The 16,360-nt window shown below is 35.2% G+C and overlaps 1 long non-coding RNA gene across 2 annotated transcripts in view; it reads left to right on the forward strand.

Annotated features, from left to right (window-relative positions):
• Positions 1 to 16,360, forward strand: part of LOC136803055 (uncharacterized) — a 49,172-nt gene that overhangs the window by 13,963 nt on the left and 18,849 nt on the right. For both annotated transcript variants that reach the window (XR_010846091.1, XR_010846090.1), the window contains exon 2: positions 6,792 to 7,057. This is a non-coding gene — a long non-coding RNA (uncharacterized lncRNA). The remainder of the gene's footprint in view (positions 1 to 6,791; positions 7,058 to 16,360) is intronic.

The following is a 16,360-nucleotide window of genomic DNA, read 5'->3' on the forward strand; positions in this document are numbered from 1 at the left end:
ATAAGTTACAGTATCATGAGGTACTAAACAACCAAACAGTGATATATAGAGAGAGGAAAACTTTAAGAATTTTAATTTTGGTACTGGAATTACAACAATTTTCTAAATTATTTTGAATCTTTTTCCATAAGTTTTCGTAATTTCTGAAATAATATTTGAAAAATTCCCATTTTTTACAGAAAATTCAAATTTTCGGCAAAGTTTTTAAAAAAATATCAAAGTATCAATTCTTGCACAGAATAAACTATTTTTACGTCCAAAAAAGGTGACAATCTTTGGGAAAACAGTCGCGAGAAGATTATCAAAATTATTTTGAGTAGAAAGAAACGATAACAATTTAAGTAACAATATTCCTAATTAGGTACACGTTCTTTTTATAATAACATCCTAAATTGATGATTTTAACTTTTTGAGTTTTAGTAACAGTGTCCGCATGGTACTGAGTACAATATTGGATATATTTTTCGAGCTCAGATTTTTTGTTTATGTACACCTTTTTAGCCAATCAAATTGCTCATATTTTTCAACATGATATGAGTATTTGTGTCCATTTTCCAAAGAAATCGGGTTGTTTGGAGTTCCCAAAGTCTTAAAATGTTCTTAGCTTGTTCTTAAGATTTTGACCATCGTATACAGTTTGTTCTTAAAAATTGTGCAGTGTAGTAAGAAAGAGTGATTAATCTCTTAAGGGCTCTGACCATAGTGAATTTTTCATAATTGCCGTGTTTAAAATGTGTTTTTTTGACTGATGTAACCAACAAAACTATGGCATGTTATACATTTTCTGTTAGACAAACTGTTCCTGAACCTGAAAATTCAAAAATTGCATTGAAAGAATTTGATGAAGAAGAAAAAGAAGACTTTTGCGAGGAAGAATATTTCAACTTTGAAGAGCTTAGTTTCGGCGAAGAAAAAACATTTTGAAAATTTTTTCGCAGTAGATGGTGTATCTTTTACCGAACAATAAAAATTTTTGTGGAAAATTTTTGTAAATGCTTCTTTGTCTCGAAATCTTCAAAATAGTGGCTTTTCATCAATTTTTCATCTGGATTTTGCTTAAAAAGACAGTCATAACTTTTGACACATCTTTTTAGAAAAATTTTCCGCAAAATTTGAAATAGTTCAATTCTTTGCGGACAGTGTAAAGAAATTTTGAAACAAAAAAGTTAATTACCCATTAAAACTAAGCATTTTTTTGTAAAAGAGGGTGATGCAACATATTGTTAACATCTTTTTAAAGTTCATAATGTCATTTTTGCAATTAAATTCTTAATTACTCTTAAGGGATTCGATTAAAAAGAAATTTATAAATGCAATTCTTTGTTAAAAGTGTTAAGGAACCTGAAATATAACTTTTATGCTCAAATACCAAAATCAATTTTTGGACTATGGTCAGAGCCCTTAAACCATACTCGATTGTCTTTAACATTCGAATGGGTTTTTTAGTCTTTTACCGACGTTTTAGGTTAGATTCCACTTCCTGGACTAAATCTGCACTGCCATTCTCCAGTGGGAAATACTAAAGATCTGGCTTGCCAGTATGATACATGGAATTAGCCATACATCTGGAAAAAACCCTTTAGCTTACAATATTCAGTTTGTTATCCCTTATTAGAAAATAGCAGAAATATCTCGGAAAAATCAGTGGCCACCAGTGGCGTTGTGGGAAGATTTTTCTGGAGGGGCCAAAGTAACTTTTTTTAATGTTGTTGTCAGCAAATTGGTCTTGGGGCGCAGTTAGATTTTCATTTTATTATGCTATATTGAGCACACAAAACCTTGTAAATTAGGTAGATTACCAATTAACTGTATTGCGAGCGAAGCGAGCAAAAAAAATTGCAAGGATTTTAAAACTATCTCAGTAAAATTGGTCCTGTGGCGCAATTTAAGGCGTATAAAGTATGATTTTTAAGATTAGGGCGTTTAAAAAATACTCTTTTGGCGCCCCTTGCTTTTCGGCGCCCCTTCAAAAAAGCTCCGCTGGGGGGGGGCATGGCCCCCCCGGCCCCTGGTGGCCACTCTATATTCCGAAATCCACAACTCGGACGGTTACCTTTTCCTGATTGTATTTTGATGAATTATGAAGACTCGACTGTAGACCAACTTGCGTTGACTGCCAAATAGGTATTTTCAAAACAAACTTTCTTTTTTGTGTCTTGTTTAGCTGTATATGCTACTTGGCCAGAACTTTTTAATATTTTTATACTTTTGAGATTTAGACTAAGGATTTATTATTCTTATTGTAACTTTTTTGACTGGGGATTTAGGTGTTTGTATAAAAAGTACCTTCATACTAAAATAGCTTCAAGCTGCTGTTAAAACTACTTCAAAAGACAAATAGTGTGGAAAGAGGTCTGATCCCCTCTTCTCAAAAGACCCCCTTCTCTTCTTGTCATTCCCCAACAACCCCAAAATATTATGTTGATTCCCAAGATCCCTTCGCTTTTTAAGTCCTTTTATTTGTTTATCTTCCAAACAACACACAAACATTGCCTTGAAAATGGAATATACCTCGATGGCAAAGTTTTACCTTCCAGTAGTACAAAAGTACAGAAACCACTTATTTCTGACCAGTAAAAAAAGCGCTTCATCTCAATTCTTCTTTCAAGTATTAGACCATGTTCAGACCTTACGGTTCCGTTCCGAAACGAAACGGTTCCAAAACAAGTGTGAACGTCAAAATTCGAAACGTTAAAAAAGAAGACGTTACAAAGCCAAACAGATCGAAACGGTTTCGCTCCATTTTTTTCATCGGAACGGAACTGCTCCGTTCTCTTGCTCCGAGACGTTCCGAAACCAATATGAACACACTCGGACTCGATCCGTAACGAAAATCATACCGGAGCGAAACGGAACCGTAACCGTAACGTCTGAACATGGTCTTACTTGATAAGGCCTTCATACTGCATAGAAAACTTCAAAGAGAATCTATCAAACTATCTCCACTCGCAACTTACTGTGAATGACACAAATATTCACACAATATTCCTCTAGATGAATCTAAAATATTAGCCTTGATCCGTGCGCTTGATATAAACAAAGCTCATGGTTGGGATGACATATCCATCCAGATGATAAAAATTTGCGATGAATCCTTGGTTAAGCCTCTTATGAAGATCTATCAATTTTCTCTTGAGTCTTGTATTTTTCCTGATAAATGGAAGAAAGCAAACGTTGTCCCAGTATACAAAAACAAGGGGGACAAGAGCGTAGTTAAAAATTATAGACCAGTGTCTCTTTTGCCTATTCTTGGTAAAATTTATGAAAAATGCATCTTTGACTCCGTCTACAGCCATTTCGAAGAAAATCAACTTTTCACAAATTCCCAGTCAGGTTTTCGTAAAGGAGACTCTTGTGTATCTCAGCTGTTATCCATAACGCATGATATCCTCAAAAATTTTGATGTAAACCCACCCTTAGACACCCGAGGTGTCTTTTTAGACATTTCCAAGGCCTTTGACCGAGTTTGGCACGAAGGCCTTCTTTTCAAGCTTAAGTCATATGGGGTTTCTGGCTCTCTCCTTCTTTTGATCCAAAATTTTCTATTTGGAAGGTCACAGAGGGTAGTTCTTGATGGTCAATCCTCTGAATGGACCCCGATTTCAGCAGGTGTTCCTCAGGGTTCCATTCTGGGACCCCTCTTTTTCCTGGTATATATTAACAATCTCCCCGAAGATATAATTTCCTTGATCAAAATATTTGCTGATGACTCTTCTTTATTTTCCTTGATTCTTGATCAGATTCGCTGTTCTCAAGAACTGAACAGTGACTTGCAGAAGATAAATGAGTGGGCTCATCAATGGAAGATGTCCTTCAACCCTGATCCTTCTAAACAGGCCGTTGAAGTCTACTTTACAAGGAGGGTAAACCTAGATCCTCCAGTAATTACATTCAACAATTTACCCATTGCGGTTCAAGATCATCAAAAACATCTTGGTCTCATACTTGATCAAAAGTTAGCCTTTGATCGTCATCTTGATGAAAAAATTAAAAAAGCCAATCGAGGTATTGGTCTCATCAACCGACTTCGCGAATTCCTCCCACGGGACTCACTTCTCACTATTTACAAAGCCCATGTAAGACCACATCTTGATTATGGAGATGTAGTATACGATCGTCCCGGTAATTCCACTTTCTCTGAAAAAATCGAATCAATTCAAAACAATGCCTGTCTTGCAATAACAGGATGTTTCAGAGGAACATCTAGAGAAAAAATTTATCTTGAGCTAGGTCTTGAAAGTCTAGCGGACAGGCGACTTAGCCGCAGACTTATTCTCTTCTATAAGATAATTAATGGCTTTGCGCCAACTTATCTTTCTAATATCCTTCCTCCCCAGAGGGGGGAGGAGGTTGATGAAGATGAAGATGAAGATGAGGATGCGGGTGGAAGACGTAGGATTAGACCTCCTTTTGTGCCACCCTTTTGTCGAACCGAACGATATCGTGCTTCCTTTTTTCCTTTTTGTATCAGTGAGTGGAATAACCTGGACGAGAACATACGAAATCTTCCTTCAATCTCTCTTTTCAAAACCGCGATACTCAGATTTTTAAAACCCAATGCCAATTCGATTTTCAGACATGATAACAATAGAGGTGTGGTGCTACTTAACCGTTTAAGGGTCGATCAGTCATCTTCGGGAACATAAATTCAAACACAATTTTGCAGACACAGTTGATCCTTTTTGCAACTGTCGAAATAACTCTATCGAAACTACACAGCATTTTCTGATGCATTGCTCTGATTTCTCCGATGATAGACATGTAATGTTTGACAGCCTTCTTCAACTTGACATATGCTTGCTACCATTAAACCCAAGAATACTTTCCAGAATACTTCTCTTTGGGGATTCGAATTTTAGTAACAACCTAAATCATGATATAATAAGTATAACCGTAAAATTTATCCAAGATACCGGTCGATTCGAGGGTCCGTTGTTTTGATTGTTCACAATGCTCATTTAGTTTGTTTTTTTGTTTAATTTTGCCTAAGCTTTCTATTGTTTTTTTTTTCTCGTTTTTCTTTTTATAAGGTTCCTCTCTCCTGGCGGTAAAATCTAGCGGTTTTTTTGCGGGAGGGCTGGAACCTTTTAGTGTTTGTATTCTATGTTCGTGTCATTACTTATAAATTAAAAAAAAAAAAAAAAAAAAAAAAAAAATGACACAAACACGTCTTCACATTTTATCATTTTATAGGCTTTCAGCATACCGTTAGTCTTTACATATTTATAAAAATCATAAATAGTGTCTTTTTGGAGTAAACTTTTGTAGATCATCTGATTTAAGCCTCTTAGAAGTCACAAACTCACAAGCTGTTTTAGTCCCGACGAAAAGTTCTGATGAGATATTTTTAACAACCAAAAATTCTTGAAATTATGTTTTTAGCTTCGAAGTCACCATCCAGGAGTCAATCGTTTTGAGCTATTTCAACTTTCTAGTCGATACTAATCACCTGATTTAGGCCTCATAGAAGTAACAAGTTTACAACCTATTCCCGACGAAAATCTTTTTTTTACCAATCAAACATTCCTGAAAAACAGGGTTCTACAGTAGAGTCTCTTTAACTCGAAGACCTCTATAACTTGAATGTCTCCTTAATTCGAACAGGTTTTTCCGTCCATTTAGTTAACAATGCCTTATAACCCTACTCCATAACTCGATAATTCCTTAACTCGAAAAATTTGCGTTCCCCGTGCACGTTCGAGTTATGGAGACTCCACTGTATTTTATTTTACTAACTGAAAATCGAAACCAACCAGGAGATAATGTTTTCGGGCTATTTAAGCTCACTTTTTTTTAACCCAAAAAACCCTTTAATCTTCGTTTTCTGTTATCCCTTTGAAATTAATTAATTAGTTATTAGGTCACTAGTCTAGCATGCTATACGGCTAATTCAGACATAGGCAGAACAAGCAAAACATGATCGAAGCATAGTATAAGAAAGCCGCGGCTGGAATGATAACATCTGAATTTCTACTGCTCTATCTCTGTCGTATTTGATGACTATTTGTTGATCAAGAAATAAGTAGTGTAGCATCTTAAATGGTAAACTTTATTAGTTTGTCGTTAATACTTCTTTCGCAGTGCGTTTTAGACATTAATATATGCCCTTGATAATACACACTTGCATTATAATATCATTGTGCAGGAAAATCAACAATAAGAAATTTAAACAAGCACAAAATGGCTGGGCTGAAAGAACTCAAAAATTAATAAGGTGCCTCGAAATGCCTTCACAATATTTCAGTGAAATCTTTCTAGAAATCAATGAAATAGTACATCAAGATAATTCTGTGAAAATTTCAAGCCAGCACCTTCGAAATTTATCATTCAAACTGACTGGAAATTTGTTATCTTAAATATAGTTCTTATAATTTTAATTTTGGCGAAAAACTATCGTTTCCACAAAATACCCCTAAAATATGTTCAAAATCAGTTAAAGTGTTTCATTGGGTACAGATTCAAAGATATCTAGAAATAAAAAATCTTCTTGTGAACGAAAACAAGAGGAAAATTTCAAAAACTATCTACCAATAATAAACTGACAATCTTGATGTTCTTATAAAGCTCGGAGACAGAGATGGAACAGCAATTAACTGAAAAGACAATGCGGTACATATTCCAGCCGCGGCTTTCTTATACTATGATCGAAGGAACAAATTATAGTAATCATATAAACTGATATTATCCCGTTTTGGATATTGTATTATTATATAACAGCAATATTTACTGTATATCACAGATTATAGACGGTCCCAGTCTATTAGATCACAAAAATTATATTTTTTTTGTAGGTTCATCTCGAGAGTTGCACTTAAACCGTTTATAACAAGGACAAACACTGAACGCTTACCGGTGATTACCAAAGCTGAAATTCAGCCAGATGCTTTTACCCAAGTACTTGAAACTGGAAGATTGTATCAGTTCTGGTATTGTTGAAGACCCTCTGATGAAGAAAGTAAGCCTTGTCCTGAAAGACGAAGCTGGCAACAACTTGTTCAAACAGAGAGACCCGAGATCAGACCAAAACTATGCTCCGTTGATGTACTTTACAGCAAAGGTATCATTGATTAAAATCACACTATTCTTTACTATTAACCTTAGCGACTGTTTTTATGTAGCCATATAATAGCTAACATGCTTGATTTATTCCTTAATTTATATAAGCTTCTAAGAAGTGATCAATTTAGGCTTTTGAAGAAGGTATCTCCTAATATCACTTTTGACCATCAAATATAGCGTTCTAAATCTAACGCCGTGCCCTCAAACCAAAACATTCTTCATTCGCCAACCATGGAATATGGAGGCGAGTGTTGACTTCAGCTTTCTCCTTCTTATTCTAATGGGCTCTTCCGGTAAAAAAAAATTGTGCTTAGACATAGGGGTGAAAGATTTACTACGTCCGGGGGTTATTGAAAAAAATTGTGAAAATCTGTTTTATCCATCGGGTAGATTTTCATTGTACGTGGGTAAATTTTAATGACCAAGGGATTGATTTAATAACTCAAGCTGTGTGAAGGGGTAAAATCAAAGGGGGAGATTCAGGTCCAGGGGGAGATCATATAAAAATGATAAACCATAAATCCTACTTGGAGTTGAAAAGTATGATTAAGATTGAGCAACCAACATAAATAACAGCTTTGCAACAACTTATTTTCAATGCATTTATGGTTGCAGGCGATCCTCACTTATTTATGCTAATATTGTATTTATCGGGATAAATTTTCCCCAAAACTTATTATTCGAGGATTAGCCATGATTAAAGTTAAACAAACCATGTTTTACCTTCCAAAACAACTAGCAACAGGTGGACTACTTTACGCAATGGTAACTGCTCTTCTGATCTGGGCCACTTAATCCCACCATCCAGTCTATCAAAAAAACTTTATGTGAATCTTCTTAGTCGACTCCCTCTTATCCGATCCTCGATGGAGTAAGATTTCTTTTCGTATTAAATAGCGATTCGAAATTGGAAAGTATCTTAGAAAACTAGTTCAAATCTCGGTTCAAATTACATAAGGATCTGATTTATCGAGAGATGACTGCGTGACACCCCTGTATCACAGACCAGCTTGGACCCCAGCCCCACTGGAAAATTCGACCAAAATCTTGTCCCCGGTGGGAAGAATACACTACAACTTCATCCCCATTCAAAATTCAATTATAAAAAATTCCACCATTCCCACCCGATCTTTCGACGAATTTTTATCCCAATTGGGTTTTCAATAGAAATTTTTATCCCCACTGTGGGAAAAAGTTTCACCGGGGCTGTGAGACAGGTGTGTCACATGACTAAGTTTCCAAATACCACAATTTTTTATCACAGTTGGTACACCATTAAGGTTCTCTATTCAATAATAATCCCCACAACGCAAAACAGTATTGTATTTTAAGAATCACCCATACCAAGTAGTGATACATCGAAGGTCCCAAATTTTCCGATTGTCCAGACTAAAAAAAAACAGTGAATATAATCTAAATTGCTATCTCAGATAAGATTGAGTCATCAAAGACTTTTCAAAATAATTCCTGTTTGGTCCAGTTGTCACTTTGTTAATCCAATTTATCGTCACTTATCAGTTATATTTCTATTGTTTCAAAGAACATTATTCATGACTTATCATTTTTCTTCTTTTCAAATTTCTTTTTCCTTGTTGAGGTTTTAAAATAACACAAATTTTTTCAATAAGGTTATTTCTTTCAATTTTTTTTTGAAAGAAAATTTTTGAAGATTAAGTCCGTTGAATATTTATAAAATATTGTAATTTTTATGTAAACCAAAAAATGAAATTTTGTTTTCGGATAAAGATGTTTCTCTTTATAAAGAAATTTACCATTCGAAGCCTTTTATTTTGGTTGATTTTTAAATCATTAATGCAGTTAACACCTTTTTTTGAGGTATTTAAAACCATTTTTAAACTGCTTCTCTTAACTCCTTTGATATTTGTCACGCGATTTATATTTTGAATGACAAAGTAATTTCTTGCAAACCTTAAAATCCTACTAAAAATCATTTGATTGGGCTCTCCCAGAAAAGATTTGAATATTGGGGGTGGAGGATATAACGTTTTTTGGCAATTTACCCCCCCCCCCCTGGGCATAGCGAATCATGACCCCGGAAAAGCATCAGTTGACCCCCCGAACATTCAAAATTACCCCTTAAGCAGAGCAAATTTTCCCCCAAAACAAGGCAGATTTTACATATTTTTCACTACCCCCGGACAAAATATCCAATATATCCACCACCCCTCCCCATGTACAAAAATGGGGGGGTGGAGGAAGAGCCCATTGCGGTACATTTCACATCCGATTCGCACTATCTTTGCCAACCGACAGGTTAGCGCTATTGCGAATCGAAAAATCAATCTTAGGAATCATCTTTTGAATTTGTTCGTCAAATATTTCGAATAAAAAGAGTCACTGAATGATGAGACTGAAAAAAAACTTTCTCAAATTTTCGAAAAAAGGTTCCCTATATTTTTTTTTCGATCCTTCTTGGGACTCATGGAGGTGAAAAAATGTTCCTTGTCCAGAGTCACTGGGTCAATGGGTACCGGATATGTGCAAGCCATAAGGATTCCTTTTTCAAATCCTCGCGAAAGTCTCTCAAAGGGTTACAAAAACCATTAAAAAGCAAATTGAGTCTCTTTAAGGGTCCATGATTCACGAAAATCGAAATTTTCCATAATTTGGACAAAAATCGAGTGAAAACGGACAAAATTATGAGAAAAGTATCACATTGCAAACTTAGCACCCTTTCCCCCGGGTATAGCCGAAAGCTAGGGGTGAATTTCTGATGTAGAATTTGAAGTCGTTTATTTCCTACATAAATTGCGCTTCTTGTGTGGTTTTCACATAAATGCTTGATTGAAAGTAACATTTTAACGCCAATTTTTGAACGCAGTGAAAGCACTAGATTCAATCCATCATTCGAAATGCAACACGCAACCTGAAGACCCGAAGACGTCATTGAAAGAGACTTCCTTACCAAATTCCTTGATATGATTTGATATCAAAGACAAAAACAAACCATGTTACATCATATCTAACCAGTTATTATAGATACCAAATCTCAGACCATCTCACCATAAAAATTCAAAAATTTATATCACCATTCAACACTAAAAACACAGTGATTGATAGGGTCTCCATTGATTCCAATGGCTCTGTACCTCATTTCTATTCAATATCATTCAGCTTGCAATGTACTATATTTCCTCATAGTGCGTTTACAGCAAACTAGAAAAAAAGTCATAAAGAAAGACCCCATCATTTTTCAAAAGATCTGTTCAAGCTGTTTAGTTACAAGTTTATGCATTTGATTCAATGACTACCAGGTCATTTTATGATTGAAATAAAATTGATTAAATTATAACACGTTCGAACTTGATGTTTTAACTGTGTTAAAATCAGCGTGAAAAGACCGCCCCAAATTTTTGAATGTCAAGTACATCATGTCCGGCCTATATTTATCATTATATTGTTCGTAACGTTAAGTCTAATTTTAAGAATTTTAGCAATCTTTAAAAACTGTTATCCGCTAATATGACCATATTTCAATTTATAATTCATAATTCATTAGCGAATATCCGAGTTGACCCGAACCAGGCGGTAGCAATCGATAAAATTGACCTCGATTGCGATCGATAACTACTCGATATTTTTAGCGATTATAATTGATAAACGATGGCTAATCAAGGTATTAAAATTAAGACTACAGATATGTTTTTCGATCACGACGTTCTTTCTAACGATTATCACTGATTACTCATTCGTTGATCATAGATTATCATCGAATGAATATAAGGATTGGTTAAGATTTATAACGATTATCCAATTAATACCGATTTACCAATACGTCCATTTGAAGAAGAGCTGAAGACATACCCTCTATGAATGCGCTATTCTTATAAAATTTTTATAAGAACATCCAAATTATTGAAGCCTTGAAGTCCTTACCTTCTTTATTTTTAATATGTTTTTATTTTCACAATTTTTAAAGCATTTTTCCGTTGTCTCAAAGAAATTGATCGTTTTTGAGTCCTCAAAGCCTTAAAATGCTCCTAACTTGTTCTAAAACATTTTGGCCATGGAAGCCTTATGTTGTTATTTAGTTTGCTCTTATAAAAAGAGTATATTTGTAAATTGACGCAATTTATTTTACTTCTTAATTTCCGTTCGCTTGCAAGCCCGGCCCAAAACTTGACACATCAAGTGCGAAAAATTTGGATTACTTCAATTTACACTGTCAAGCTGTGCTTATTGCACGCCTATTTTATCGCATCTCTAAGTTTGCATTTCTTATTTCTAATTTGATAAATTTATTTTATAACGGCTAAAGAGTATGATGCAAGTGGAAAGTAAATTTGCAGTTTTTACATTTATAAGGAGATTGTAAAATAAATATTAAAAGCGTCATTGGTCAATTTTATTTGGCAAGTTTAAATGTTTAGTTTCCCAGTTTTGAATTTTTTTCTTGGAGAGAAATTTAAGTATAATTTTAACTATGTTTCTGGATTATGTGTGGTGCTGACAACTTCAGATTCGAACTATAGTAATCTTATAACAAATCATCCATTCTGCGCACACCACGCCTCTGCTCTAAAAGTATATTGCTAATGTGACGATCAGTCTGACCTGGTTGTTTTGATCTGACCAAGTAGTTTTTTTTTTGCTCTAAAACGAATGCCAAAAGCGATTGGATTTATGATTATGTAGGAATGGCATTGGGCTTTGTTGCGATTGTTTTGCTTTAGCCAATCAGCGCGCTCGAAAGCTTATTTAATATTTATCCTAAATCTGGATATGAAAAAGATCAAAGCGGTGCGCCGACATGGGCAGATTCTCTAACGGAGCAATAGCCAGAGTTTGAATACATGACATGCGTGGAGTAAAAGAATCTGCTATATTATAGAGAATCAAAATTTGTAAACAGCCTTAAAGTTTGATAACGTAAAGCTAGCCTCTAAAAGTTCTAAAAGTTGACCTGATAACAGCTGGTCGTAATTTTCTTACGGGCACAAACCTCTAAATGGTCCTTGAAAATTAACCATCTGAGGAAAATAGTCCTCCCAAGGAAAATTCTAGAACAAGAAAAGCTAAATTTTCCCTAGACGAGCGCGGTCCTCACAAATTCGAGAGATTATTCGTCAGATTATTTTGTTTTCACACATCCCTTTAGAGCTCCAGCGTGGTGTGCAGAAAACAATCACAATATGATCTCAGGTTACTAAAAGTTGATACTATAACATATTTTGCAGAAAGTTGATAAAATATAAAGATTCCTCTCTAATTCCTCCGGACTTTAAACTCTATGATTCAGACTACGGTTTCTCTAGAATCGCTCATTTACCTTTCACCCTCAGAGGCGTGAATGCGTCACGTCGTTTTTACGAAAAATACATAATCTTGCAAGAAAGTGTAATCCGGATAACTGGGCTTATTTTGTCCTGAAAGTTATCAATAAAAGGGGGACTTACCGTATTCTAGTCAGAACTTAGAAAATGAGACTTTCTCCAGTATGAAATTTTATGTTTAATTAGTAAAATAAGATAAATCTTGGATTAAAAAGATAGTGCTCGACCAGCCAATTTTTCATTTCAAACAGCATATCCGAGTTTCATTCTAGTTGTTCCAAGATTTATAATCTTAGCTTTTTTGTGTTAGCGCAATTCACTTCAGTAATTTTGACTTGTTAAAACATAAATTAAAACTTGTAATCCACAAAAAAATATATTGAACATTTTGTTTTTTCTTTTGGGCTTTACTATACTGTCTTCATTTATTGATATCAATTTTTTTGAGATCTAATTTCTGATATTTTGCTTTGGGTTGCCTTGGCTTGCTTTCTTTTTTTGACTGTTACTCCAGATTTTTTCAATTTTTATTTTGTTTCGCGTGTAAGAGATGAAAAGTTTAAAATGAGCTGTACTTGCAATTTAAATGGTACATCTATAAATGGTAGCGTTCGAGGTATTATATTGGCCCATGCAAAACACAGAAGCAGCACGTCAATTTTCTCTTTGTTATACCCCTGTCTCCCGGCCTGTCTCCTTAAAAGATGTGTTCTGACGCTTTCTAGGGTTACCTAGACAACAAGAACACGTTTGATGACCTTGATTAAACCCTTGTCTTGACACATTATTTCTAGCTGATTAGTTTTCGAAGATCTTATAAGAAAGGATCAAAATTTCTAGCTGAAACATACTCTCAGAACACATCGGAAAAAAGGTCGCCTCGCCGGCTGCTTTCGAAAACACCTATCAACGTATTCTTTTAAAGCTGCCGTTATCTTAGCCCGGAGGCCACTTATAGCTTTTTGATAGACTAGATGGGACTGACTCTAGTAGTAGACTCTAGTCTACCGTTATTTGGGAATTACTTTCCATAGTGTGGGGTAACTTTTAACCTTTCGACCATCCTTCCCATCTTCCTTTTTTAATCCTTGATCGCTCAGTATAGAACCGGGTACACTTAGTTTTTTTATGAGAACAAAATATATGAGAACATAAGGCTTCGATGGCCAAAATATTATGAAGAAGCTAAGAACATTTTAAGGCTTTGCGGACTCTCAATTTCTTAAGAAAAGGACCAAAATACTTTCAAAATGGTGAAATTAAGAAGGCTTGAAACTTAAAAAAGTTAAGAACATCTAAAGGCTTCAAAAATGTTTGATGTTCTTATGAAAAAACGCAATCCCCTTGTGACGTAAAGGGTGAAAGGTGTTTGGAGGCTAATGAATGAAAGTTACCGCTCACTTATGAAAGGATCGAGTTCATGTTTTTGCACATTTTCAGTTGACGGTGGAGCCGAACAACCGAAGCGATTTGGAATAACCCGCAGATTTGACCCGCAAAATCGAGGGCGGTAAAAGTGTTGATTTACCGTCGTCCTCAGATGATCACGATCTAGACAAATCAGAAATCACCGTCTCCGTCACAAAAAAACACAATTACGTAAACTCGCTAATAACCTCAATAGGCCATTTCACAGTCGCAAAGTGTAATGGGTAATCAGGACTATTGCTCGCTAATAACGACTTACTATTGGTCCAATGTTTTGAAAAATTTTGAAGATTTTTGCGTCTAACCAACGGGGAACCGTTATCGGGGTGCAATCAGTCCTAATTACCCCTAATTACCCATGATCCATTTCGACTGTGAAATGGCCTATTGACGTTAAATGAAATGAGAGGGAGTTAGTTTCTAGTTTACCGAGGTTGAATGACGTTACATGACTGAAGTCATTGCATTGACATCACCACTGACCTTTATACCCTTGACCAAGTTTCTCAATCCCGGCCAAGCAAAATCTTTGGTCGGAGTTTTTTAAGAAGTGGTACCCTAATGGCGGCACTACTCAACAGCCGTGTAAATACATCGAGAGCACTAGATCTACTTTTCCTCGAAAACTTTTGATAATGTAGCGCCGTCAGGCGCCGTTAAAGTTTTGAAACACTGTAATGACTTCTTTACGGGTACCAATTCAAAAAAAACTTCGATCAAAGATGGCGGATATAGCTTAGTCCAGGGATATATAAAGGTCTGGCATCACTCACAAATAGAGACATCTGACGTCACTCAACCCTGGATGACTCAACCCAAACTCACTTGATAGACGTTTGTTTTTAGGACCTGGTTTGGAAAGAATGTAGAACTTATTTTTAACCTCTACGAGGGGTTGTTAGTTTTTGAAAATCCTAACCATCAAAATTAATCATCAGTTTTGAAAAGAGATACCGTTTTATTTCGTAATTATAATTTTTTCGTTTTTGGGAGGGGCGTTTATTCAAGGGGGCGTTTAAAGAAGCAAAAATTTTATTAAATTATTGAAGTCCAATGTTAAATTTCAAGGGCAAATCTCGGGAAATCTTACCTAATTATAAGGACTTTAGAGAAGATTTCTCTGGTTGCAGACTTAGATTGTATGAAGGTTGCTTCTGATAGTAATACATAGCTAACTTCGTCCTTTAATCATTATCAATACTACCTATAACACCACAAGTTTCAAGGAAAAGCCTCTAGAGGGGGCGCTTATTAGAAGGGGCGTTTTTTCGAAGGGGCGTTTTTTCGAGGTAATGCGGTATACTCTTTTTTATTATAACAATTTTCTAAAAACAGCGACAATCAAAAAGACCAAACAACAAAAACATTATAAAATAGTTATATCTGTCTGGAACGAATGGCTGACATTTGAAAACATTAAGGGTCAAATTATCAAAAGTAGGGTATAAAACCATTTTAAACTTGCCCTATAATCAAGAGCAAGGAGTACTTCAAAACAAAATACACCTTTTCGACCGTATTCGCGCGGTCAGGCGTGTGCCACTTTATTATTTAATTTACCACCCTAAACTCGATCCAATCTTTATTTTACAATTTTTTCGATTGTCTTTAAGTGCGAAAAAATGATTGGGACGGTTTTAGGGTGGTAAAACGGACAAAAAATGCCCACGCACCAGTTGGTGGCAACGACCGAAAAAGACCCCCGAGAAAAATAAGAAATACCGAACATCACCAATGATTTACCAGTTACCACTAAAAATGTGAATATAAATAAAGAAACTTTCCTGTCTTTGCGGGAACCACAGCCAATCAGCCTAATCGGATTAAATTTCGCGAGCGAAAAAAATCGTGAGATTTTTTTTCGCGAGTCAGAGTTTTGAAAACTTTCGCTTGGATTTAATTTCGCGAATAAGCCTGAAAACAAAATAGTCATTTTTTGTCACAAATGGAGATTTCGGAACGGTTTCTGAAAATACCAATTTAAAAATTTTGTGGTGGATTTAATTTTGCGAGTCAGGAATCTCAGGCGTTTTCGTAAGTTTTTGGCGAAAATTCGCGAAATCGCGAAAGTTAATCCGATTAAAGTATGATACATATATCCATAACGTCTCATTAACGTGGCAGTTACCTTACCAAGGTCTGATAAATTTCATTCTCTGAAGTCTCATTCCAATAATATAGTTTTCAGTTTTTCTTTTCCAGACAAATCCAGTCATGTTCCAAAAAGAAAATGCCCCTTACTGAAATATCATCAACAATTTGTACCATATCAACTTCTGTTTTTTATGGTTTATAACAAGTAAATTCTTCATAAGTTTTCACCTTTTTTTAAAATAAAAGTTCGATTTTTCATTAAAAAAGTGGGAATATTCAATGTATAGTTTGTATAAAAATGAGAGTAAAATTATCGCACTGCGACATGCTAAGCTTAACTTGATAAACACTGTTAATATAAGTCTTTAGATCGTTTCCATAACATCGAAACGACGTACCGTTTACGATGTCCCTAAAATTAGATTCTCTAGGAATTAACACTGCCAGGCTTAATCTTTTGCTTGACAAGTTAGAAAATAATTATT

This window comes from Clytia hemisphaerica, unplaced genomic scaffold (genome assembly GCF_902728285.1).
Source record: "Clytia hemisphaerica strain Z4C2 unplaced genomic scaffold, Clytia hemisphaerica genome assembly, whole genome shotgun sequence".
Taxonomy (NCBI): Eukaryota; Metazoa; Cnidaria; class Hydrozoa; order Leptothecata; family Clytiidae; genus Clytia; species Clytia hemisphaerica.